Raw genomic sequence first — 25,401 nt, forward strand, 5'->3', positions numbered from 1 at the left:
ACAAGGGAGAAAAAACGCCTAGATAGGAGGTTATTTCCAAAACTGGCAACCAAAGAGATTTTAGGATGAGCAAATCCAAATAGGAAAGGTAATTACAGTGAGGCCTTGTATAATAGTGACTTCAATGCATTCTTGTATGCAACATTTTGACAATCTCAATCTTTTTTCTCTCTTGCTTGCTTTCATCTCTCTACTGCTATCTTTTTTTTATTTCTGATAGATTGTGAGAGACCTAACATATGTCTCGAGAACAACTCTATTTTCGGCTATTGAGAATTGTTCCTCAGATCGGGAAGCCTGATTCGGGTCTGTGTCTCTTTGCCAGTGACGCTGGTTTTATCCTCCGGTAAGAGGAGAGGTGGGCTGTGAACGCCTCCACCTCGTGGAATCGTCGCTTCTCTTCCACAAGGATGTCAGCAGCTTTGTGTTCCCTTTGTCCCTGTCATGATGTCGTCACTGCATCCTAAGAATTTTTCATAAAATGTCTTGATTATGTCAGCAATATGTCATCAATGATTTTTTTAATCCTCACCCAAGGCTATGTTTTTATTGATTTTAGATTACTATATATAGTGATATTAGTTTATTTATTACTCTTTATATGCTAATAAATGAAATAACTATTTTATAATCAGGCAATGCAAGATGAACTAAGGAATTTTTATTGAAGAGGTAAAATCTGGTTTGGACAGTAGAAAAGGGGTGAAAAGAAAGGCCTGCAGCCTAGGAGCTCAGGAGAACTGGACAGGAACTGTTAGAACATTCCAGTAAACCCCCACCCCCACCCCCCCCAAAAAAAAGGCTGGGAAAAGGAGTTAGAGCAATGGTGATTTCAGTGAGTAGGAAGGACTCAATGCTGGGTGGATTGTTTTTAGTATACTTCTGTTGACCCAAAAATAACATGAATTTTTTTTCAATGACTAGTAGAGCTTTAAGAGAAAAAGCTGAAGGCTGACTTCAGGAGGATAATAGGAAAAAATAAAAAATGAGCTACATGCAATGTCTTAGTCCTGAATTTCTTGGAGTCCATAACTATCTGATACCTAAAGTTTTCCTTTCTGTAATGCACATGTTATACCAAGACTCATCATTCCAATAGTAGCTTTGTTATACATAGTACAGCCAAACTGTTGCATGATGATGACTTCATTCATTCATTCATCATCTATTCATAATTACTGAACTCCTACCATGTCACACACATTGTATCAGGGACTATGTATATAAAGTTGCATAAAACAAATAGTTTTTATGACAGCTTACAGTCCATACCTACTATGGAGGTAAAGCACTGAGGCAAAACATAAAAGAACGTCAGGTACACATGGCTAAGGGGCGGGAAGCCAGGCTTCCCGCCCCTTAGCCATACCTTTCTCCAGCACTTAGTTCCAAATAGCCAATCAATCTAAAATTTTCTAATCATCTGTTTTTGGTTGGGGACACAGTACTTTCTGATCCACTGAATTTCACAATAAACTAAAATTAGACACATGCCTAAGTGGTACTCTGGGTTCACTGTCCATTCTGAACCAGTAAGAAGGCAGTCTGAGACAAAGGGGCGCCTCTCTCACTGGCTCTTCATCCTGGGGAAATGCCCAGGAGACTCAAGGAAGGGCAGGTAGAGTTAGGAACTTCTGTGGCTGGGGCGTTCCTCCCCCAAAAGCAAAAGTGCATCTATTAACCCACTTCACTTCAGCCACTGAGCAAACATAACGTTGAGATAATGTGCCGTTACTGCCAGTCTGGGATCTATCTAAACCAATGATCCAAGAATAAGCGATTCCATAACCCATTATCCAATTCCACTTCATTCCTTTTAATCCTGAATAGTAGAAAACCTGGCTGCTTTGTAACGTTCTCATTGCTTGCTTACAGTGAAATTTCAAAGATCTACCATAAACTATCTCTGTAAGTCTCATTGTTCTATATATGACCTTGAAACATGACTGTTCTCTTGAGAGAAAAATCAAAAATTAATTGGAAATGCATTGATTTTTCAACCCCCTCCTTTTCTTCCTTTTCTAACAACATCGTTATTACTAAACCAGCCCAGCACCAGACACAAGACAGGGACTCCTCTTCTTCGGTTTGTCTGATGAGAAAATAGCCACGACCTATAAATAACAGCAGTGATTTCCAATCTTCTGAAATTTGCAGTAGCCTATCACTGCTTAATGTTAGGTTACTCTGCAGTTCCGCTTTTCTACTTTGCAATTAAAGAGATCTGAGACTGCAGTGGCAGGCACAAAGCACCATTCTCACCATCTCCAGAGATCTAGGGTCCCTAACATAGCAAGCAATACCCTTGACCCGCAGCCCTTTGACTACCTCTCCAGCCTCTCCTCCTGCCTCCTCTCCATTTACACCCTACCCTCCAGTCACTCTAAATCAGTGTTCAGTTCCCTGAACAGCCTGTTTCCTCCCTTGGATCTGTGCCTTGTGCATTTACAAATGCTGTTCCCCTGCTGACACTTGGGCATAACCACGGCATTTATCACACCAAACTGCATTGTGTGTTTACTTGTCCATCACCTCTAACTAGACTGTAACTGTGGAAGACAGGGGAGCCTCGCGTACTTGTCTACAGTGCTGGGCATATACTAGCACTACGCTTTGTTAAAACAATGAAGTGATGAGTGAGCATCCCCAAGCCTGGGTCAGATGCTTCACCTTCCAGTACCCCATTTGCTTATCTGTCCTCCACACTGGATTAGGAGCTCCTCCATGTACGGATGGGGTCTTTCCTCATATCATCATGCCTAATCTTGTTTGCAGAACACTGTTCAATAAAATTTGTTCAGTAGGTGGCTAGGTTCATAGACAGATACATGGATAAGCGGGCAAATACCAGATAAAGTCATCTGGGGGAGACAATGATAACAATCATCAACTGTCAGTGAATACTCAAGGTGACATTAAATAAATGTCTTCTAGTGTACTAGGTTCGAAAAAGCTGACACAAACCCAAACAGCCTGCTCTCTCCACCATGGACGAAGTGAGGCTCAGTTCCTTCATTTGCCAAGTAGGATTAATGATAATCCCAAACCTTACAGGGTTGTTGTGAGGATCCAATGAGTTAAGGTGTTCAAAGGTCTGGAGTAGTGCTGGACAGAGTGCACACTAAAATACCATGAATCAGGGAACTCTGTCTGGCTGCCAGTCGTAGCCCTGCCAGGAAGGACAGGTGTGGCCATTTCCTGCCCAGAGTGTGTTAGCGGGAAGACAGCATTCTGAATGAATCAGTGGTGCATGGAACTCAATTCCATCTAGACACCTCAGTACTTAATCAGTTATTTTCCTTGGGAAACAGACCAAGCTAAATGCTATAAAAACTGACTAATACAATCGGCCAGCAGCTCCCACACCCGTGCTCACATGGTGGTACCTTGCCCAAGGCCAACCACCAGAAACTGAATGCGAAGGAAAGACTTCGGCAGGTGTTCTGCCAGTGAAGGAGTTTACTTGGCTTTTTCTTCCCCCTTCGAAATCAAAAGTGATCATTTCAAAGACTGCTATACAAAAGGACTATCCCGAGTACATTTCTTGTTTCCCGGCCACCTATTTTCCAGAGAAATTCTAATCTACAAAACTGGGATCACCTCTCCACTTTCCTCTGATCCACATCAAGGTAGGAAATGCAGAGAACTGGAAGCAGGGAGTCCTCCGACTTCCCAGGAAGTGCAAATTACAGAGAGAAGAAGGGCTTCTTTAAAAATGCAAAGCTCACAGCCTGAAGGAAGGTAGTGCCTTCTTCGAGCCAACCTCCTTCTCTCAACTCTGGCCTCTTCCTTGCATTAAAGCAGCCCAGGAACCTGCCCAGCAGCTCGTTACTACTGGGCCCTGGTTTGTCGTGAAGTTTGCAATTAATACAGTAATTAAAGCGCTTCCAAAGGTCCCTTGGTTCAATCAGCGGTGTTTTATTTTCCAGGAGAAGAGGCTCTCTTTCTATAAAAACACAGTAGGAGGCACAGTTAAAAACTATATTTCAATTGCAAACAACGTGGCTGTGTTCCCAAATGGCAAGGAGAAGATAAGAAAAAAATCCTGGGGGGCCCCCTCCGAGGTCGCACTCAAGGTGTACCCGGCAAAATCCTCTCAGTGGCGTTCATGCTCTGCTGCTGCTCCTGCGGCTGAGAAAACTCATTTCACAACGGAGCAAATTAGCAGCATTAAACAGATGGAAGCCCTGGGTCATAGCACGCCACTTCATTACTGCAACCAGGATGAAGGCAGTATACCACGACAACACCAGGAGAATTAAAAAGTTGTGTGGTTTTTTTTTTAAAGCCTGAGCTTTGCTATATTGACAGGTAACTTGAAAGATTTAATAAAGATTGACTAGATGAATAACTGATTTTCCGATGCAGGTCGAAACTTAAGGTAATCAAGTTGGGAATGCAGCCTGTTCCAGAAACCTTCGGCCATGTCTACAGAACCTCGTTCTTCTCTCTGAGAGAGACCTAAAGGACAACAGTCTGGCTGGTCCCCTCTGCCTGGAACTCCTCAGCGGCTCCTTCCTTGTGTAAGACGTACAGTCTCCGCTCCTGCCCGCTGCAGCTGGGCCCAGCCCACCTTCCCAAACTGGGCCTCCAGCTCTTCCACAATGACTGCGTCTTCACCAAACTGAGCAGGTTCCCATTCCGGTGCAACAGGTATGCATTCTCGCCCCCAGACCACGTCTTTGTACAGAACAGCCACAAGCAAGCTGGTGCTGGAAGGGACCCTGGGTTTAAAATGCAGCTCTGACATTTACCGTTAATAGGTAGGAAAGGGTGGGTCACACAGTTATACTTTCTGAACCTGCATCTTTCCTACTGTAAAGTGAGGGTAAGAGCACTTTCTCCCGCACTGTTGTAAGGATCCATACCACTGTGTAGGTACCTACAGTGCCCAACCCAGCGTCAACCACTCATGTCTGTTCCTCCCTCTGCCCCACTGATGAAGATTCTTTGCGTGACTAAACTTTAGGCAGGCCCCTGAGCTTCTCCTAGACCCATCTGTGCATTTTTAGTAAGAACTGGACTAGGTCAGTTTGACCAGCACCCTGGTCTCCCTGGTATCTGATCAGGTTCCTCACCGTCCACCACCCCCTACCCCCTCACCCACCCCCCACCCCAGGTGATGTATGATCACCCTGGCATGTCCTCAGTAAGAATCCTGTTAGGTCATAGCCAGAAACCCACCTCACCCCTGATCCTTCCTTTCAGTGATTTTCCATCCACCGCTCACCCTGCTCCTTGGCTACAAATCCCCACCCACTCGTGCCATATTCAGAATTGATCCCGACTCTCTACTGAGGTCTCCTTTCCCTCTTCCGATTGTCCTGAATAAAATCTCTTCTTACTGTTCCAGTGACTGGCCAGCTCTGATTTTGCTTTGACACCACCCACCATTGAAGGTCCAGCGCCAACCTAACCCCCGTCAAAAAAAGCTCCTTCTGACCCTTCCAGGTGGAAACGAGCTCTACCTCCTCTGAATGTCTACGTCGTTTATCCACAACTTGCTCATTTGACATTTTGCCAAAAATATCCTGCAGTGGAGCCTTTTCCAAGGCCCAGACACCTTCACAAAGAGCCCACGTGTCATTAACCAGGCTTTCTATCTCTCTTTATCCGTCACAGTCCCAAGCAGAGTCTGGGGCCTTGATCAACTCTCGGTCTGTTGTTTTGCCACTGCGTTGCGGCTTGTTCTCTCCCCCTCTCTCGAAGAAGTCAGCGATGCCAGGCCTGATGGCGCAGACCAACCACCGTGCCCCTCTCCACGCAGTTGCAATCCATCCTCCTTCGGGGTATTACCACTTGGCACAAAGAATTTAGTAAGAACAATTTGTTTCTCGTTATAATGTGAACATGAATTAAAATATGACATTACTAACTACTGCTTGAGAGGTTAGAGAGAAAAAGTTACAGAACCAGATAATGAAGACTATAGCAAAAAAACTTTAATGAACTGCTAGAACAACCCCTGTCCCTGGCTCTGAATAACTCCCCATCTACCTTTTCAGCGACGTTTCTTTATCAACTATACCTTCTCTCTCTCACACACATTTTTTCTACCTTTCCCCGCCCTCTGCATGGGTGCCCACCGCCTCCCTATGCCCACACCCAGTTCATCCCTTCACCACTCATTCAAGTCATCTCTTCCTCAAAGGTGCCAAAAACAATTTTGGACTGGAAATGTATAATTAGTTAATTGACTACCTCTTCCTTTAAGGGGAATTCCCAGTGGTGTGAAGCCTTGACTGCGGGGGAATTACTGTCTGCTTCTCTCTGTCGGAGAAGTGAGAAAGGGAACTAAGAGGAAAGGGGGTGGTTAGGAAGAAGGTAGGTGCGAAACAGCCCGTCATGTCTACCGCATTGCCAAAGAGTAAGCATTGCTCCTAGCCTCTCTTTTCTCTCAGCTGATCAAACAGAGAATCTTACTAATTATTTCATAGGGAAAGGCCACACGCTCCTAACCAGACTTAAGAGTTGCAAATGAAATAAGCAAGTCGAATACATCTATCTCTTTGCTTTCTCTCCTATCTTCTCCCCATCACCTCAACCTGCAGCACCCTCCTCCTCGGATTTCCAACTCCAAAACTAGAAAAGAATTGGGAAATGGGAAAAGAAAACCACCCACCAGAGGATGCAGGCCAGTATTTTGGAGAGTCCCTCACCTACTCAAAAGTGTGGTACAGCCCAATAATTAGTCACAACCCAGCCCTCTGCCCTCCTAAATCAGCAAGATGTTACATAAAAATCTCCTAGTTGAAAAAGCATAGTCATGCTTTACAGAGGTGCCGTCAGAGACCCAAAGAAGTGTGACCTTCAATCTCCCACCTAGACTTGAACAAGGAAAAGCAGCACACAGACACGGCTAATAGTATAATGGGTATGAAATAAACTGTGAAGGTTACAGCACTTGACCCTCTTGGACTGCGCTGGTAGCTTGGAGGTAGAGGGTAAGGGTTGGCATGGATTCTGTGTCCCACCTGTCCCTCACCTCTATTCCTCTCTATACTTCCCTACTGAGTGAAATAAACACAAACAGCCTGTATTGTTTTTATAAATAGTTGAACAAGTTTTAAATACCTGACTACTTCCAAATCAGACCTCCTTTGGTAAATAGCATGTGAGTTCAAAGCTTAGCCACAAAGGCTGGCTGAGGTTTCCTTTCTCCAGTGCAAGCTATCCTGGGTCTGGGAAGTGAACCAATAGCCCCTCCAGCAAACCAGCCCCACGTGGCACTGACATAGTCCCCTGATCACTGCCTGGTGCCCCATCCGCACCACGAGCAGGCAAGGCAGGAGGGCCTGCTGTGCATAGCAGGCAAGAGGTGTGCTGAGTCGTCCCTGTGAACACAGGCCCTTCCACACTTGACCACAAGCAGGGAAAGAAGGCCCATAATGACACATGGCCCAGCGAATGACAACCTGAATCAATCATATGACCAACTCCTCCTAACATGGAAGCAGCTTATTAATGAGGATGGTGGGAGGAGGGACACAAAGGGTTCCCTGTTTCTCTTCCCACATCCCAACAACCAATTCTTGATAGGTGTTCATTCTCTTACTTTAATTAAGAGTTTTTAACATTCAAAAATCCATTTCCTCCCAGTAACAATGATAGAGTCTAACTAAGAAGGACCATCGCTCATATGTATCTTATGCAATTAGACCTGTGAGAAGTTGGTAGCTGGACGAGACCCTAAAAGATGGAGACTTGGCTTATTTACCATTGCACTGGTATCGTGTAACTGGGACCTGGTCCACCGAAGTAATCAGACATTTGTAAACCGAAAGAGAGCTACAAATGGGCAGAAGTGGAATCCAGGAATGCAAGTATAGCAAGTGGAAGTGGCAGACATGAAAACGCAATGGCTTCAATGTTTGCTTTCTTGTCTTTTTGAAACAATGTTAGCAACCACATGGGCTAAGCCAAGCCCATTACAGCCTTTTCATCACATGTTCATTCCCGTAGACGAGGGCTTTCATTGAAGGACAGCTCATTCTCAGTTAGCTGCACAATATCAACCTATATGTTTTAATTTAAGTACTTCAAATTTCAAAGCTATGGATGAAAAGACCTAAATGTCCCTTAAAGTTCTTGATCTTGTGAAAATTTGGAAACCTCCCCTATGCCCACAAATCACCTGCCCCCAGCCCACCAACTACACACCCTGTGTGGATTCATTGTCCTGCAAGCGCCAGCCTGTGTCCTGTGTTGGACAGTCCTTGCTCTGGGAAGGTATTCTCCTGCTCCCTCTTCTTCCTAAGGCCCTTAGTGTGGTCAGGAAAAGACAAAAGCTAGACCTCAGGTTAAATCCTAAGATGACCCCTCTGCCTTTTAACTTCAGGAACTACATCAGGAAAAGATGCCTTTTCTGAGACAGGCTGAGCTGACTTATTGTACGATATGAACAGGCACCATAAGGGCAAGGTCCTCACACAGCATCGTACCTGTAGCACAACGTCTGGTGCATGATGAGTGCTCAAGCATGCTTATGGAATGAACGACCGTGAATATGGAGACCATAGACAGCGCTATGCTGAAGACTTTTTGTTGACTTCTAACATTTTGTTTGCTGAGAGTTTAAAACTGTGGACACCCACAGGGCACTGCTTGGGACAGGTCAGACCAATCATTTAATTAATGGTGTTGTGGATGGGAAATCACTGACACAGTGAACGTGCCGGCTGGTTGTTGGGTTGCGTGGCTGAAGAAAGATCTGCCCCATTCTTACGTATCCACAGAGTGCTGCATATGCATTTGAAATGAATGGCACAGGAATCCAAACAATCATTAGAGTCTGTAATAAAAAGACCCTTATTTCCCCGAAATATTGTCAACTACAGGTGATGTAGACCTCCGTCCACCACCCCACTGCAGGAACTACTGTAGCCTCAACCTACAGGGATAGAAAGGTAAAAATTTAGAAGTCAATGCATTGCTTACACTCCTCTTCCAAGATTCTGGTGGGGACTAATTCACTTAGGGCCACACCAGACCCTGTTAAGCTGAGGAACTTCAGTGACCTTCATTAAGGTAGATAAAAGTCCAGTCAGACCTCTGGGAGTGGCCAGGAAATCCCTTTGATTTGCTGAGAAACGTCTGGGAGCTAAATAAATTAATACAGCATTGTAAAAGGATTTCTCAAATCAACAGCTCTGAGAGTTTATTCCTTTTAAACATAACTATGCAAATATCCTGTCCAGCAAATAAAGAAACATACAAATGAAGAAAAGAACCAAATTACATAAACTGTTTGGGGAAGTATTAAATCATCATAATAATAGCATTACGACAAGAACAAGAATTATAATTATTTTCCAGCTTATAATCCAGAAGTAATAACATGTCAGATAAGTTTATAATATACTTAGGTACTGCAATCATTTTAATGGGTGGTCTCTATTAAATGCTAGTAACAAAACGCATAAAAACAATTATAAATGAGACCAGAGACATGAATTTAAAAGAATGAATGAGGGCCAAATAATAGCATAGAAAATGACTATATTACTACAAACTCCCAACCATATATGGAGAAAAAAACCCTCAAAATAAAAACAAAGGTATGTTTTCTGAGAACAGAATTTAAACTAGGGTGTTAATCTATTTTCTCCTACTAAAACAGAAATTACATTTCTTCCCCGGAAAAGTGTTAATATACATTTTTCTCATCCAAAAATGTAAAAACACACACAGAAATAACCTCTCGTCCATTTGCCCCACATGGCAAGGTTCTTTCGTGAGAATTTTATCATCTCCAGTGGCAGGTGGGCCTGTGTCTGTCAGAATAGAAGTGACGCAAGGAAGGGGCAAAAAGTGCCCTTTTCTCACCTTGACAAGACTCGCACTGTTCTAACTTTTCCAACTCAAGAAACACAGGCAACATGCTTCTGCAAAGGGCTTTCAACACACCCTGCAAACAAAATGAAACACGACACCACTGACCAGAAAAACGACCATGTTAAAGTAATAGCCTCCCTAGACATTTGTGTGTGTGTGTGTGTGTGTGTGTGTGCCCATGCGCACCTCCCCAGATGTAGCCTCTCCGTCACAGAAATTCACGTGTCTGCACACTCGAACACAGGATGTCTCCACTCGGGCTAAACGTGCACGTGTCCTTCCTCCTCGACTGCATTATAACGTCCTCAGGCTGCTCCCTTTCTCCTGGAACAATTACTGAAGGAAGCGATCACTAAGTACTTGCTGAGTGAGGGAGAGCAAGGAGTACATACTATGGCTTTTATTATTTACATTACAGTAGTTGCACACATATCGCCTTTGATATTTTTATCCTACAAGCCAGGTAGATGAGGAAACTTTCTAACAAGTCTGTTTTGGATCTGAATCCTGGTTTCTCCACTTGTTTACACCCTAACTGCTTTGAGACCGTTTCATCTATAAAATGGGTATAATGATGTCAACCACTGGGTTAGTAGTGGGATTTAGTGAGATAAAAAGTAATACGAAGTGCTTACTTAGCACAGAGTGAGCACACTGAATAAGTTCAAATCATTAGTAGGGAAAAGACAGCAGCATATATTCATTTTGTAGCTACAAAAGGTTGGTTTTCATCTTATGCAATTCCCTTAAGATATTCTGAATACAAAAATTCTGCTCTCAGGATGGTTCCATGGACCACACAGCAGGATGGGAAATCTTCCGAAAGCCCTGAACCCAAAACATGTGAGGACCACACCGCACTCCAGTTAGGCACGGGGAGTCTGGCAGATGTGTTTACTCAGTATGTGCCAGAAAACTCCGTCAGTCATTCAGGGAATGGGACGGTTTCAATCTCTTCCCCAGGGGCACCTACCCCCGCATGGTGCTGCCTAGTCTCAGGACTCGGTGTGAGGTTCAGAGGGGCAGTATCCTCCTTAGTCTTTCAGTATCACTCATTAGTGGGGCTAAGTCCTGGAGTCCAGAAAGGCCAAGTTGTCATTTAACTTTTCTAGAAAAAGTTCTCTGTCTCTCTGTCTCTGTCTCCCTGTCACTGTCTCTCACCTGCTCTTGCTGCCGGCGCCCTATACAGAGAGAGACCTACAGGAGAGCCCGCACAGGCTGAGCCTGGAAGAACACTCCTCTCTCACCCAACGCCTTCCCCAGACAGGAGTCACACCTCCCACCCCAGGGAGCCCGCCTGTCGAAGCAGAGCTGCTGAAACTTCACAGAGCATCAGAAACCCCTGGAGAGCAAAAGGCTGGGGGACGACTTAGGGGTGTGCAGTCCTAACGAGGTCTTCCAATAACATTGTCTCACGATCATGTTGATTAGAGGGAAAAAAAAAACTGATTCCCAGCCAGGGCCTCTGTCTGTATGGAGTCTGCACAGTCTCCCCACGTCTGCTTGGGTTTTCTCGGAGAACCCACTTTCCTCCCACATCCCAAAGCTGTTCACTCTGGGTCAGCTGGGGTGTCTACATTGTCCCAGTGTGAGTGAGTATGTGTGTGTGAGCGTACCCTGTGACAGAGGCGCGTACCCTGTGATAGAAGTGAGTCCTGACTTACACCCTAAGTCACCTTAATGGGTTCAGGCCACCCATGACCCTGAGCAGGTGGGAAAACAATTCTCGTACTTGTTTTTGTTAATCATTCTTTAGTGTGTGTGTAGCTCACGTTTATTTCGATGTTTAATATCAGAAGTGTTTGGGGTCTTTATTTAGAAGTTGGGTGATGTTTCTTGTAACTGGAAATATGCAGCAGAAACTAGACTCTTGTTTATATATCAATTAACCTATGGTAAAACTGGTTGTGTTGTACATCATTTTCCTTCGGGTCATGGCTTCCAAGAGCCTGTCAGCCAGGACTTACTACTGTGCAATGCTGCTGATCACAGACCACACTTGGCATAGCAGCACCCTGTTCAAGGACCCCTGGCACCACAGATGAGGAGCATGTGAATTCACATGGGAATGGAGAGCATCGTGCTCAAGTAGATGATGTTCCCCTTTATTTCTGCCTCTAATGCTACTTCCTTCCATGTCCCCGGCTACACCGTAGCCTCCCTGCCTCTGGTCGGCCTCATGGAGACTACCCCTGAGCCCTCCCAATTAGCATGTATAGGGCACTTATACTGTGACCTAGGTGTGTGCACACATCATTATTACTTCAGCCCACACTCATCACTAAGAGAGACACACTGTTCTCATTTCACGTCAAGTTTAGAAACATCAGGCAATGTTTCCAAGGTCGCAAGTGACACATGAAGGTCTAGGAGCCAAGGCCTGACCCCCAAGCCGTGTGCTAAATCCACTCCAGCCTCCAGGTCTTCCCCTGCTGGACCCAGCCATGTCTCATTCCCTTCCTGGAGAAACATGAATGTTGACATGTGATGACAATGACCTTTGAGAGACACAATGTCATCTCTGGACACAATAACCCAGCTTATTCATTGCAGACTGCTGAAGACCTAGTTTCGTCCAAGGGGATCTGACTTCAGTGCTCTCAAAAGACAGCCAGTCCTCCCTACCCAATCACCCACGTGTTTATCTTTGAAGAGAAACAGCAAAGTTTACCATTCCCAATGGGTGCCCACTACGCTGGAGAAAGCAAGACGACAACACCTGGGATGATGGAGTGACTAGAATTCTACCAGGCGGCACTGTCCTGCCTCGTTGTGGTTCTAACAGAGGAAATCAAATGACCTGAATGCAAATACAGGTTCTGTCACTCAGCAGCTGTGTGACCTTTAAAGTTCTGCAAACCTTTCCGAATCTCAAATTAAAATTGGAATAAAATGATACAGCTCACAAGATGGAGTGAAGGAACAAAGGAGGTAAAACATGCAAAAATGCTCGGCACATAATAAGAACTCAGTAAATTATAATTCTGTCTTTTCCTACCATCGCTTGGCCTTCCAGAGAATCGTTGACTTTATTAGTTGAGAAAATTTCAGTGGCTGCAGAGTCCAAGTGCTCCCAAATCTAAGTGCATGCCAAAACCGCCTGGAGAGATGGCCCAAAATGCAGGTTCCCTGAACCAAATCGATGATTCCCTCCAGGAGGCTAGGCCAAGGATTTTCATATTCTAACCTACAAATCATTTTTGCAAACCACTGGTCTGTCCCAGGTCAGAAAACATCAGGTCCAAAAACCTATCCATGGTTCTTCAAGGTGAACTGGACTGAGTAGCCTGCTGCAGAGGCTGGAGGGCTCAGAGCTTCTCTTCCTGTCTTTTAGAGATTTTGTTTTCATCCTTTCCCCCATTTCCTTTGATTTACAATATGCAATTTTCATAAATATGGCTCCCAGCATATTTATACTGAATTAAAATTAGGAAAACCCAGGGTAAAAAATCCTTATATGAAAACACTATTATTTCACAGAAAGTAAACAAATGAAAACAGGATATTCAAAACCATTCTTCCCATAGTAGTTGAAACTCCTTATGCAAATAATAGCTATGAATGCATCAATTCAGCAGCTTACTAGACAATAAAAAGTCTTTATATAGACAGGCAGGAAAATGCACTCAGTGAGTGTCAGAATAATAACTTTGCACTTCTTGACTGGGGCTCATTAAAATGCTCAGTCATAGCTTCAAATAAAGGTGGCTCTGTGTCAACCACATACACAGTCCAAGGACCTTTTGACTCAAATATTTGTTTAAATTAGATTGATAGATGTCACTTCACAAGTGTTGATGTGATGCATTAAATTCCCTTAAGACCTGGGTACCAACTATAGAAACAGCAGTTGGTTCTCAAGTTGGTGTGTCAAGAAAAATTTGAACAATAATTTGTCATTAAAGTGGCTTCCATGGGACGTAGGAAAGAATTTTTAGCCACGGGGAAAAACACCGATATAATGGTGACCTTCAGCAACACTTGGGTAACACTATACATAACTTAATCAAGTTAATCATTTTTTAAAACAAAAATTATATCTTTATACAAACTACCCAAGTACGGTCATTCTTCTACCTCCATGCCCCCCCTGCCAAAAAAAAGGTTGAGGTTCTTAAAAGAGCTTCCTGCTACTTATGTTCAAATAAATCCAAATATTACTAAACCCACTCTTAACAATCCAGATTGGCCTTTAACTTCAGCCCACCCAGTCTGGGCTCCACCAGCAGCTTGCTTTAGAAGGCCTCTATATCCCTACCAACAATGAGCACTTTTAAATGGAAAGTGTTTGGCAGTAGTAGTAGGCAATGCTGCTTTGGGCTTTCCCTTCCCCATCTTTCAAAAGGATTCTCTGGGAACTCAGACACAGCTGATCACATTCTGACTCCTCTGGCTCCTCCTCTGCCTCGTCTCTAAAGGTTACTGTTCCTCATGCTTCATTTTCTACCCACTCTTCCTCATCCCCTACCCACGTGCCCTAAGCAACTGCATCTACTCCATGGAGACAGAAATATCAAGTCCTTGTCTAAAACGCCCACGTTCATACACCCAACCCAGCCTTCTCTTCGGAGCTCCACCCATTCAAGTGCTGACTTGGCATTTCCATTTGGACAAATTAAAAGCAAACTGAACCCAGTCCTCCTCCTCCTACAATATTTTCCATCTCATTCCCTACCACTCCCTTTCCATCTTACTCCCGGGTAACTGCTCAGGGAGAAACCCGGGAGCCATCCTCCCCACCCAACCCCCACGAGAGCACTCCCCCTTCAAAGCAAAGACAGAAAGATGCCTCCAAAATAGTCTCAAATCTCTATGCTTCTTCATGTCTTCTGCTGCCACTCCAGTGCAAGCCCCCACATGCTGGCCTCACTCAGGTAGGAGCCCTGCCGGAGCTCGCCGCATGCACTCTAGGCCCCTTCTAGTCCATTCTCTACACAGAAGTGAGTCATGACATTTTTTAAATGGAAATCTCATAACTCCCACATTGATTGGGTTGGCCAAAAAGTTCATTTGGGTTTTTCCCCAGAAGATGGCTTTAGTAGCGCTTAGTTGTGTTTAACTTCAGTCAAAACAGTTTTGTTAGATTGTATTGTGATGGCTGTCATATCAGTGTGCATTTAAAAAAAAACACATCGAAATTGAATTTTTGTGTAGCCATTTTAATGTTGAAGATGGAAGAAAATGTGCAACATTTTCAGCATATTATGCTTTGTTATTTCAAGAAAGGCAAAACTGACAACTGAAACACAAAAAAGACTCATGCAGTTTGTGGGCTCGCTGGACGATGCTCCACAGTCAGGTAGACCAGTTGAAGTTGATATTGATCAAATTGAAACATTGAGACCAATGAACGTGATGCCACGTGGGAGACAGCTGACATACTCAAAACATCCAAATCAATAAAGTTATTGGTAAAACTAAAAATGTCTTTCATTTTGTGGAAAAAACTAAATGAACTTTTTGGCCAACCCAACAAAACCCTGCAGTGTTTCTCATGCTTTTAGGACAAAGGCCATCATCCTAAAAATTCCACAATGGCATATTTGTTCTTCCTTACCTCTCAGATCTCATTCTCGCCTCCTTCACACGGACTCTCCTCTCTGCTGGTCCTCATCACTATCTCAGGACTGGCAATGTCCCTCTCTCCTCCTTTCTCCTACTCCCCCATCAGAACTGTGTTTCTCAACAAGACTTCCCTGTACCCTTCAAACTTAGATTCTTCTGTTACATGTTCTCACAATACCTTGTATTTTTCCTTATACATCTTAGGACAATAGTAAATATATGCATATCATACAATACATTGTGTGACTCTCCTGTCCTTCTACCCTAGTAGCTCAGAAAGGGCCATGTCTGATTTGTTCATCACCTCACTATCATCCCAGAAATCAGTCCAAAGACTAGCAAATAAAAGCTACCCAATAAATATTTATCAAATAAATAAACTCATAAAGTACCTTCATTGATTTTCTTTTTCTATTGGGTACCTACCTTTGTCTAACATTCTCATGATTCTCAGAATTTATTCAAGCAACATCTTCAGAATGGCCCCTACAATTCCTCTCACATGTCAGAAATGCCTAAATCTCAGAGGAAACAAATGGGATTTGGGGGCTACACAAACTGATTGAAAAAATAAGGGGTAAGTTAATAATAAACTTCAAATTCATTTTAATTAAATAATAGATATGTCCCTGAATGACCTGCAGATAGGACAATGCCTTAAGCTATTCTACGGCCACCTGCAACTGAAGACCTTACAAAGCCAAATGACCCATGACAAAGAGAAACTAAAGAAGAGCACAGCACATGCATCATTATTTATATTTTACACTCAGTTCTGAAGCATCCTTTTTATCTTCAATATTTAACAAAATAAAGAGATCATAACAATAACACAGGTGCACAAAAGACTATTTTACACAGCTTCAAGCCCATTAACCCATTGTCTCTACTCACGTGTTAAGAATTGGTTCCCTTTCCTCTTGGATTGCACAAAGAAGTCCAAGCATCCACCCAGCTGACTGTAAAATCACCAACAAGTCTCACTAACAGGAAGTAGGTGGATGGTGTTGGCACCTTAATCATTTTCATAGACTTTTCAACAGCATTTTAAAAAGAAATATTACTAAGTACCTAATGACCATTATTTAGCAAATTACTAGAAATAAAGCTACTGAAAAGTTAATAAAAGTGATTAAAACAGTAGGAAAATTACTCATCAATACATTTAACACACCAGGCAGGTTTAACCTGACAAATTTTGCTTTCACAGGCAGCTTTATCAACCACTTTAATGTATCCTACTAAGATGTGTACATCATGAAACACAATTAAGTCAGCAGTGATAACGCCTCAGAATATTTCTCCACAGTCCCTATATCAAAATGATTTATTAAGCATGGAGCTCTAAAAGGCATCCGAACACTCCAGAAAAGTAAACAGTGAAGGTTGGTCTGACCCTCTGCATTTTCAATATCAAATGACACCAGACTTGGTGCGCATTAAACTTTAAATACTTATTGCAAAACTAACCCATAACATGCTTACTTGAGCATCAGAATGAGCACGTCGTTAATGTGCTATTCACCGATAATAAACATAGATGGCTGGTCCGGTCTGCTCTGCACAGAGCTGTTGGACTCTCCCACTGCAACGAGGCAGCAGAAGGTAAATGTGTTCACTTTTCAGAGAATAGCCGTGCCATTAACAATAAAATGACCATCGCAAATGGGAATCCTGCCTATTTCAACCAATCTAGTCTGAAGTGAGGTTCAGCTATGCCTCAGGTGTTAGCACAGGTCTCTTTCAGAGGAAAGGAAAGACTAGAACATCTCATGCACTGTCCACTCGCTGGGCAGAAATAAATGATTGCAGTTGAGCCATTATGTATTTGGGGTACCGCTTGTTACAGCAGTCAGTCTACCCTAATACATCTACTCTAAGAAAGGTGATATTTTAAAGGGCAAAGTCCCTTAAGTAAGACTTGGTCCTTCTGAAAAATCAGTAGTTCTATTAAAAATAGCATTTATTGCTTTCCCTTGCTCAAAAGTAATGCACATTCATTGGAGAAACAAAATGAAGAAAATTCTAAGCATCGATAATTCCAATGCCCAACTGTTAACATTTTGTTACATAGCTTTCTAGACTTTTATTTCTCTTTAGAATCACAGACAGATTGATGAGGTAAGTAAATGATTGCTAGGTAAATAAAAGTAATCACATACATATTGTATAAAACTCTTTTCCATGTGGCAATATACAATGAACATATCTAAGGCATTATACTTTCTTCTACCCCAACATTTCTTAGGACTATGGGATAATATGTTATCTATCTCTAAGCTCTATTTACCCAACCTTCTGGGAAGAGGAACAGCACATGCAGATGCACGGAGCCCTGAAGCCACTTGGTACATGTGGAGCACTGTCATCAGTGTGGCACAGGGTTCCAAGTTGGACAAGAACACTTGGACAACAGTTGAAAGACTTTATATGCCCTTCCAAGGAGTCCAGATTTTCTCCTACGGGCAACTCTGGAGCCTTCTGCAAGAGTATGGGATGATCTTTTCTGTTTCAGAAACATCACCCAAGCAACAGTACAGAGAATCGACTTAAGAAAAGAAGAATCCATGAGCCAAGATAAGATGCTGTCGCCATTACAGTAAGAAGAGGTACTACAGAAACAATGAAGTTGGGGCAGAAGGGAAGCATTTGGGACATGTTAGGAGGTAGAATCAATGGGATCTGATCACTAAACTGATCTGTAGCAGAAGGACAGGTTCCTGGTTTCGAGAAATCAAGACATTGACACTATTACATGGCGAGGGATTAACTGAATGCGCAGCAGCACCTACTACTCTATCTGGCACAGAAGAAGCTGTCAATCAAGGAAACCACTGGTAGCAACAGGACTGATTATGACAGCAGCAGTGGTAGTAATTTCCGTGTTATACAGATGAACTGGCAGGGGAGATGGTGAGACACTGTTTAAAATGTTTCATAGAAAGTGTCTATAGGACACTTAGATGGATTACTTGGTAAGTAGTTGGATACCTGGATCTGGAGCCAAAAACCGGGTTGGGCCAGATATGGATTTCGGAACCACAATTTATAAGCAGCATTGGATCTCCTGGGTGAGAGGAGCTCACCAGGGGCTGAGGGAGGCCAAACAGAAGGACGAAATAAAACTGGAGGGAGCCTGGCTGAGTCCTGCCCCGCCCTGCAGGGCCCCTGTGGCACGACCAGGGTCTCTTTGGGCAGGAATTTAAATATTCAGATCAGAGCATTCCTCATTCCAGAACTTGTTTCTACATTGCTCACTCTACTCACACAATGATGAAAATATATCTTTTTTTTCCTCAAGTCACAAGAATCACGAGCTGAAAAAGAAGGTCTCTTAACCCGAGCCTGCATTCAGGCTGGAACCCCCTCCCAGCCATCAGCAGAACTGGGGCCATTACCTGGAAACCACGCTCTCACTGCTCTCTGTGCTGGCTTCATCTGTTTCCACAGCAGTGCTGATTCTCAGAACCCAAACAGTGCCAGAAGGACATTTGTTAAAGTAGTGAAAATTCACAGTAAAAGTCTTTGAATCTTCTGTGTTTTATTAAAACAAATGACTGAACTGTCTTGCTTTTTAAGCTTATAGTTGTGGATTAATCGATTACTCATACTTTATAATTTCCACAACAGGCCTGCAGAAACTGTGGCATTTGCTTCCTGGTGATGTTCATGAATACAAATAAATTAGTATTTAGACAGTAGAACAAAAATGACACAGAAGGGCGATGGCGGGGTAAGAAGGTTTGGGGGAAGAAGGAGACATGTTCTCCTCCCTCTCATTGAGGTCTCTTACTCCCCTTCCAAATCGTCTAAAAGTTTCCCAGTTGATGCTCTGAGATTATTCTCCTCAGAACCACACTGACACGAGAAGAAAGGAAAAGACGAGCTCCAGGAGCAGGAGCAGATGTGGTTTGTCACTCGGGTCCTTTCTGAGCTGAGGACCAGATGCACTTTGGACCACGAAAAGCACTTTAGTTCTACCTTCTCGCTTTGCACCAAAGAAGCAAGGTTATGTACCCCAAACCACACAGGGACCAAACTGCAAAGCTGGGAGTGGAGAGGAGTTCTGACTCTGAAGATGGGGCACTTTCCATTTGTGAGTAAGCTGAGGACACTCCAGTGTCTGACCACAAGGATGCTGTGGCCTACTGGGTGAGGCAAGACACAGCCACATCCAGAATATTAACTACTTCAGTTAAAAAAACACACACACACAACATGACATAAGGAAAGTTTGTAATAGCACCAGGTATACAAAGTATACAGCAAAGGTGCTCTGTGTTCAAGGATCGTCACTGGGGCCGCCAAGAAAGCAACAGGGTGGGAGCCATGCCCCGAAGAAGATGTAGAGTTTCCAGGGGCGGAAACGAGGGAGGAAGGAGATCCAGGCAGAGGAAGGGCGAGTGTACGAATAGGAGCATTAGGGAAGTGTGTGGCTTGTTCAACTGCTACAGACCACATGAAAGCGTTCGTACAGTAAAAGTGAGAAAGATTAGATGTAATGTGGACTCAAGAGGGCACTGAATGTTAGGATCTAGAGTTAACTATGATGCATCCATTGAAAGTTTCTAAGCCAGGAAAAAATTGTAATAAAATTTAGTATTTTAGAATGACTCATCCACCAGGGCAGTGTTAAAATGGAAGGTGATTTGGAGTAGTGGACAGAATATAGGAAGGGAAAAAATTTTTTAATGAAAAATCAATAAATAAATCAGTCAAAAGATTCTGATACTAATCCAAGTGTGATAAGATACCTTTCTGAACCACATCAATAGCAATGTGACTAGAAAAACATACTCTTATGTATATGTAAATTTACTCTTTAAACCTTTTATTTTTTTATAAAGCCATTATCTGTTATAATTTTGTCATTTGGTGGCTTCAGATTCAGGAGCCTAAATGCTGGGTAAATTAAAAGCTAAACAGATAGACACCTCTGTATTATTCCAAGAACTTTTGCCCTCATTAATGCCAGTGTAAGTGGAGGCACTAGATTTGAATAGAAAACAACACAAAACTGCTCGCTGCCACTGCACACCCATTAGGATCGCTATTATCGAAACGACAGAAAACAGTGCTCATCGGTGAGGATGCGGGGAAATGGGAACCCCTGTGTTTAGCCGCTGGGAATGAAAAATGGTTCAGTTGTGAGAAACAGGATGGTCGCTCCTCAAAACATTAAGCATGGAATTACCATCTGAGCCAGCAATTCCAAGTCTGGGTATAGACCCAAAATAACTGAAAGCAGGGTCTTGAATAGCTATTTGTGCAGCCAGGCTCACAGCATCATTATTCACAACAGCCAGAAGGTGAAAGCCACCCAGGTGCCCACTGATGAGTGGAGAAACAAACTGTGTGTGTGCACACAATGGAATATTAGCCAGCCTTGAAAAGGAAACACTGACACATGTGAACACGTGAATGAATCTTAGACATTGTGCTAAATGAAATAAGCCAGTCACAAAAAGGCAATGACTATATTTTGCCACTTATATAAGGTCCTTGAATAATCAAGGTAGAATGGTAGTTACCAGGGGCTGGGGGGAGGAGGAGAAATGAGGAGTTGGTACTTCTTTAATGGGGATGCAGTTTCAGTTTGAGATGATGGAAGAGTTTTGGAGAGGGATGATGATGATGATGATGATGGTTGCCCAACAGTGTGACTATACTTCATGACATTGAACTGCCTACTTAAAAATGGTTACATTGGTAAACTTTATGTCGTTATAAAATTTAAGGTGAAAAAACTGCTCATCAGATAAGACTATCTTCAAAATGTTAGCATTCTTAATGAAATCCTCACTCCAACGAGAGAAGAGTTGCTAGTGCCGCAGAGAACAAGCAGTGGGCGCGCGCGGTGGTGGGCAGAAGACCGCGAAGGACAGGGCATGCCACCAGTGCCCTGGCTGGCGGAGAAGCGGGGCGCCTGGGCAAGTCCACAGCAGTGACCCTTCTGTGCTGGTGACAGGACAATGCTGAGCACACTCACTCTGAGCTGAACCCGGCTGTCCCGGCAGTCACCCAAGAGCCCTGGCGGCCAGAATCACCTCCCAAGGGTGACATCTCGAGACAAGTTCTGTCTGAAGCCAACGCAGCCATCCTTGTCCCCCTCGGTAGCCAGCCTCCATGTTCGGTACAGAGGTGCAGCCAGGACACTCCCCGCGGGGAGAGAAAATGCTGCTGCTGACAACACATCCCACCCACAGTGTCTCCAGGGCCGGCTGAGAGAGTGGAGGGGGAGGATCTCATTATTCACCGGAGCCCAAATGGACATTGCCATGCCCCCCTGCAGTCTAGCCGAGGGCTGACAAGATATAAAAAACAAGGGGAAAAAAGAGTGAAAAGTAACTCATCCAAAATCTTTTTTAGTACTCCTTCGGGATAGAAGTGGAACTCTTCTATCCTCAATTAAAAGAACTGAACTTATCAGGTGGAGATAGTTAATACTTGCATGGAGGTGGAGGAAAGAGGATCCCTGAGTACTGAGCATTAGCACCCAAAGTGAGCCAGAAGGATTTCAGAAAATGCTTTTTCCCCAGCATAAATGATGTCCATAAATAATTGAGGAGACACAAATTTTAGGAAATTAAACAGCCTTTCTCCGAAGCCCAAAGGTGGATTCAGAGGTGAGGCTCCCGGTGGGGAGGGAAGGAAATGTCTCCAAATGCCACTTCCTGTGCACACCCAGCTCACCACATCACAGAGAGACAATCAGAAAAGAATTTTTTTCCTTTTCTTTCAGAATGTAGCCTAAAACAGTGATTGCCACTACCTAATGAGCTAGAGAGCTTTAGTCCTTTATTCATTTAATTAATTATTGAACAGACATGGAATCTACATATAGCAATCAAGTTACAGGTGCATAACAAAGAGGCAAAAAGACAGAAATTCAACGGGTGGTAGTCATATAACCATGTGGTTTTAGTTAGTCCCTCAATGTCTTAGCTTCCTTTGCCTTAACAGGAATTCCCAAATTAGAGACAACCGTTGGAACGACAGTATTACTGCTGAAGGCTTTCCAAATGAACAAAGCAGACAATGTGGCACCTCCCTTAGGTCTTGCTGCCCTTGCATTGGGCTCCCGGGTACACCCACGACCAAGACTCTAGTGCCCTCCTCAGGCATGTCCCCTTGTGCTGGGCTCAGTTCAGCTCACACATTCTGGCAAAGCGGAGCAGAAAGAAAGAAATGATTGCATCCTGTAGGTTCTCTTGGCCCGGCATTACCTCCGAAATCCAGCTACCAGCTCTGGAATCACACACCACTCTGAGCTGCTTTCTCACAGCACACTGGGGCAGATCCCCAAAGCCGGGGCCTCGGGCTTTGGAGGGCAAGGCCTCTGGGGCAGAGAAGCAGTTGAGGTTACCATCGCTGTCCCTCTGGGATGGACAGAAAGCCTGTCAGAAACTGAGAGACCATCCACCTTCACAGGCTGGTGGTCTAAGACCTGGTTTTCTGTCATAGTTGGACCCAGACAGCTGGTTCCACGGTGTCCAGGGAAGGACTAGTTAGTGTGATGATGAGCCGCAATCATACATTTTGGTCTCTCACAGCCTGAGCTCCACTCGTGAATCCACTCACATCTACCTGAGCCTTCTGCTGTGGTGGCCTCCCAGGGAAACACGAAGGGCAAACACCGTTGAAACCCGAATTGGGAGCTGTTAGGACTGTCTCCCATGTACCACACGAGCTGTGAGTGAACTAAATCTCTTCTCTTTGTTTTTGTTTGCTGGTTTTGTTTTCAGTGATTATGAAAAAAAATATAAATTTCACTAGGTACTAATGGGGGGAACCAAGCCATAGAGAAAAGAATCTGGTTCTCTTGAAGAACAAAAAATAATAATAACGTAGACTACCACCTACATATCTCTTTCTAGGATTTCTGGATGCAAGTCTATATTGGGGGGAATCATTTTGTATTAACTTCACCGAAATGTCTTTTACTGTATGTACTTCAATCTGCACGGGTCATTTGGGGATGGAGAGCAGGAGGTAAGCTTCACAGGCACTAAACAATATGAAAACAAAGCTCCTGACTAATACTTAACTCAGGAACACTTACGTCCGTATGCTGAGAATTATTTAAGTTCTCAAATAATTCAACTTTAGATTTAACAGTATAAGAGGATGCATGTATCACTAATCAGTTGTGCAAGTATTATAAAGTGACTGATATTAGTCAGGGGAGTATCTGGGGCATACAATCATTCAGAATGTTACTTTATTTTTAAGTTATTTGTGACAACATATGAGCACAAAGTAACACGTGTTACACAAATCTAGAGCACTAACATATAAATAGAAAACTCTAAAGCAGCCATTTCTGTTATTTACGAATAAGAACATTAAAAATTACATTTTATTTCCTCATGAAAATTTTTGACTGAGGCATGTTACACTGTTATTTTTGGTAACAAATTGCATAAGTCAGCAAGAGCCGTACATTTTTACCTTCTATTTCCATTATATCCTATTTCCATTATGTACTTCCGATCGATGTAACAGTCAATGAATCCCCACCACTACTACTCATTATATACTTTTTGTTTTCATTATTATCACTTATTTCCACAAGGCTAATCAAAATGACCATTCAATAAGAGCTATCTATAGGGATAAAGTTTTGGTACCATTTGAGCATATCAAAAACAACCAAACAAAAACCCCAAGGATTGCAAAGTACTAAGGGGCAGATGAGAGTTTGAGGATCTTTGGACATCTGGCCAGTTCATATATTGTCACTTAAATTCTAAAATAGGTTTTAAAAGATGTTAAATTTATAATTAAGAAAAAATAACAGGAAAAATGGGCATTGAAGCAAAGAAGATTTCCTAGACAGTGAATAGATCACATTTGACAAGGGCATTAACCCACCCAATCACGTCTTTTGCTCTCATTTGCTATAAATATACAGGCCAGCAGGAGCACGGCCCATGGTTTTGACCCTCAGTGCTACTTAAGCTTCCCAGCCTTACCTAATACATTAAGACATATGGTAAAACATCCCCCACAGTGGATGAGAACTATCCCCTAGTGCTTGTAAAATATTCTAATTCATATATTTTAAATTACCCTCCTAAAATATTTTAAAATATTTTAAGGGGTTGTTTTTCCAAATAACTTTGTTTCATTTTTTTAACAAAAATACAGTTTCACTACTCATCAGAAAGAAGTGTTTTAAATATAGGATAGCTTTTTGAAAGTAAGATTTATACAGTCTAAAGAGAGCAGTCACAAACACTTGGGAAATTAAATTTGCATGTGTATTTATGAAAAATAACCAGTCAAGCTGTATCTGTTTCTATTGCTACTTCCCTAATGCAGCTTTTATCAAGAATAATTTTCTTCAAAGCTGGCTGGAAAATCCCAACATTTTTCTCATGTTCATAACACCGTCAGGCCAGCACACTTTATTAAATAGTTATTGAGGATATAAGAAAAAGCCAAGCTATCATAAATATTTGATAAACATGTTTACATTATCAACATATTAGATACTACATGATAGATATAACAAGTATTTAGATTGGCTTATAAGAATACGACTGATATATAAATCTTGTGTGGCCCAATAATAGATATTATTCACCCCAATTTTTACTCCTTGTTGGAAATTAGCTTCTGCCTGTTATAACAGCAATGCTTCGAAAACTAAAAAGAGCACTTCAAACAATGATCGGTTTAATAGGAATTTGATTGAACAGCTAGTTATTTTGGAGTATGGTGAATATAAAACCTAGACACATTTTTTAGCTCATTCTGTGAATAAGAGAAAAAGCAAAGGCTAGCAAGAATTTAGACAACTGTAAAGGAAGTGTAATTTACACAAACTTCAAATATAAAGCAAACAAGCTATGAAATTCTGGGTTGTCTTCTAAAAGATTCTAAACAGTTTCTGTTTCAAAAAGTCTATTCTTCAGAGAAGAGCTTTTTTTTGCAGACATTACTCAGGAGTTTAGCTTAGATGAGGGGGGAAAAAAGACTCAGGGAAAACTTCTATCA

At 42.9% G+C, this 25,401-nt stretch overlaps 1 pseudogene; it reads right to left on the reverse strand.

Moving 5' to 3' along the window:
• The window catches only part of LOC118497251, a 41,189-nt pseudogene extending 35,673 nt beyond the window's left edge, over positions 1–5,516 (reverse strand).
• Positions 5,517–25,401: the final 19,885 nt, after the last annotated feature.

This window comes from Phyllostomus discolor, chromosome 11 (assembly GCF_004126475.2).
Source record: "Phyllostomus discolor isolate MPI-MPIP mPhyDis1 chromosome 11, mPhyDis1.pri.v3, whole genome shotgun sequence".
Classification (NCBI taxonomy): Eukaryota; Metazoa; Chordata; class Mammalia; order Chiroptera; family Phyllostomidae; genus Phyllostomus; species Phyllostomus discolor.